Here is a 2,500-nt window from a genome sequence, read left to right as displayed (position 1 = left end):
AAATCCAACTACGAGCTTTTTAACCGCAACAACTTTAATATACGCTATTGGAGCTGGAATTACCGCGGCTGCTGGCACCAGACTTGCCCTCCAATAGATACTCGTTAAAGGATTTAAAGTGTACTCATTCCGATTACGGGGCCTCGGATGAGTCCCGTATCGTTATTTTTCGTCACTACCTCCCCGTGCCGGGAGTGGGTAATTTGCGCGCCTGCTGCCTTCCTTGGATGTGGTAGCCGTTTCTCAGGCTCCCTCTCCGGAATCGAACCCTGATTCCCCGTTACCCGTTACAACCATGGTAGGCGCAGAACCTACCATCGACAGTTGATAAGGCAGACATTTGAAAGATGCGTCGCCGGTACGAGGACCGTGCGATCAGCCCAAAGTTATTCAGAGTCACCAAGGCAAACGGACCGGACGAGCCGACCGATTGGTTTTGATCTAATAAAAGCGTCCCTTCCATCTCTGGTCGGGACTCTGTTTGCATGTATTAGCTCTAGAATTACCACAGTTATCCAAGTAACGTGGGTACGATCTAAGGAACCATAACTGATTTAATGAGCCATTCGCGGTTTCACCTTAATGCGGCTTGTACTGAGACATGCATGGCTTAATCTTTGAGACAAGCATATGACTACTGGCAGGATCAACCAGGGAGCTGCGTCAACTAGAGCTGAGCAGCCGGCCGCCCGGGAGTGTGTCCCAGGGGCCCGCGCGAACACGCAAGCGTCCGCTCAATTATTCTGCAAACAGGAGGAGGCTGAGCTCCCCTGCACAATACACCTCGAAACCCTCTCAGGTCCCGGCGGCGCGCAGCGCCGTCCTAAGTACTTGGTCGGGTTCGAGAGAGGCGCAATCGCCCGGAGTTAGGCGAGTAGACGCTTTAGGTGCGACCACCCGTGCTCCCAACTGAGCTTGCCGCTGCCGACAGAGGCCCGGGAGCGTGCTGTCGTGGCATTGCCGGCGGGAGACAACACGCGCCACCTACGGTGACCGGCAGCTCCAACGCCAGCGCCACAGAAGGGCAAAGGCCCCACGTGGGTGCCGAAGCGAACTCTCCCAGCACAGCGCACGTGCCAACACGTCTGCACAACTGCGATACAAACCACCAGCGAGAACCGCTGGGGCGACCGAGCAGCAGACGGCGTCGCGGCGCCGAGTGCCGGGCGGCGGCGCATCCTCAACGCACACAGTCCTCAGTCGGACCAGCACACTGCAGATGTCCACCGCGCTTCGCACCGGGCCCGCGAGGACCCACTTTGGCCGCCCGGCGCCGCGCGCAGGGTGCCCCGGCGCGCAGCTGCGCCGCCTGCCGCGTCCGTCGGCCGGCGCGCCTGCCACTGGGCGCCCCCACCAGCCGGCTGTAGCGCGTGCGCCCACGCACCGCGCGGCCAGCACGCCGGGCGGCCCCCCCTCACCGGCCGGGGACGGTCCCACCCAGCCACCGCCGCGTATCGCTTCACACACAGATTTGCCCTTACTGATTTACCTCCAGCAACAACAACCGTACCACAATGGGTTTACCAGTTGTTCATTTGCGTAACGTCACCAGCAAACGTAGACGTCCATCCCAGTTTGCAAATGCAACGATTATTGCATACCTGTCTGTTAGGTGTCACGACACACTACGTCTGCCCACATACACGCAACAAAATGTGCACGACTAGAGAACACGTGGGAGGTGGCCCCCTACGTATGCGATGTCCATTACGAGACCGACTGTCAACCAGCATCTGTACCATGTCGCAGATGTGGAACGCGGTGCACCATGCTATCACACTGTGTGAGAAGAGACGACTACGTTTGAATACACGCGCCACTACATCAACAGACGGCTCATGCTGATCGCCATCCAGGGCGTCCGTTACTCCCACACGTCTCTATGGCGTACCACACTGCAATGTAGCTGTTATGGGGAGACGGCACGTGGCTGAGTGCACAACATTTGGACCGTATGGTTCGCTGTTGTTGGGCGCAGTCGTTGTACGGTCACACATGTGCCACAGCGTATCATTCAGTACATACGGACCTATGTGCAGTACAATGTGAGGGTTAAGCTTACGACATCAGCGGACAGTGGACACAGGCCGTACCACGACGTAGACTGAGCGCTTCGACATGCGAATGCCAGTGAACAGCTGCGAAGGGCATTGAACACGCAAGCACCTGAACGACCAGCGTGCGAAGGCAGGGGGGAGGGGGGGGGGCGATGTACATCCTGCAGTCGTCCACATTACAGTGTACAGCGGGAGCATGTCAAAAGTAAGCAACACTTGCGAAGTGTTGAACATGAAACGATACACAAGAGGGTGGGCGGTGCGAGTAGCGAACTATATTCAGAGGGTTGTGGTTAGACAACACTAGATTAATGTAACGTGTCATATGCCAATTACAGAGCAGGTTAAGGCACAACGTGGGTTAGGTTAAGGCACAACGTGGGTTAGGTTAAGGCACAACGTGGGTTAGGTTAAGGCACAACGTGGGTTAGGTTAAGGCACAA

The 2,500-nt window shown here is 57.0% G+C and overlaps 1 non-coding gene across 1 annotated transcript in view; it reads right to left on the bottom strand.

The window, feature by feature from the left end:
* LOC126138900 (small subunit ribosomal RNA) overlaps nt 1-657 on the bottom strand; it is a 1,909-nt gene extending 1,252 nt beyond the window's left edge. The window contains exon 1 of the ribosomal RNA XR_007528395.1: nt 1-657. This exon is cut by the window's left edge and continues 1,252 nt beyond it. This is a non-coding gene — a ribosomal RNA (small subunit ribosomal RNA).
* Nucleotides 658-2,500: the final 1,843 nt, after the last annotated feature.

The sequence above is a fragment of the Schistocerca cancellata genome, unplaced genomic scaffold, assembly GCF_023864275.1.
Source record: "Schistocerca cancellata isolate TAMUIC-IGC-003103 unplaced genomic scaffold, iqSchCanc2.1 HiC_scaffold_674, whole genome shotgun sequence".
In the NCBI taxonomy this organism is placed as follows: Eukaryota; Metazoa; Arthropoda; class Insecta; order Orthoptera; family Acrididae; genus Schistocerca; species Schistocerca cancellata.
This window is presented reverse-complemented; position numbering and strand designations above follow the sequence as displayed.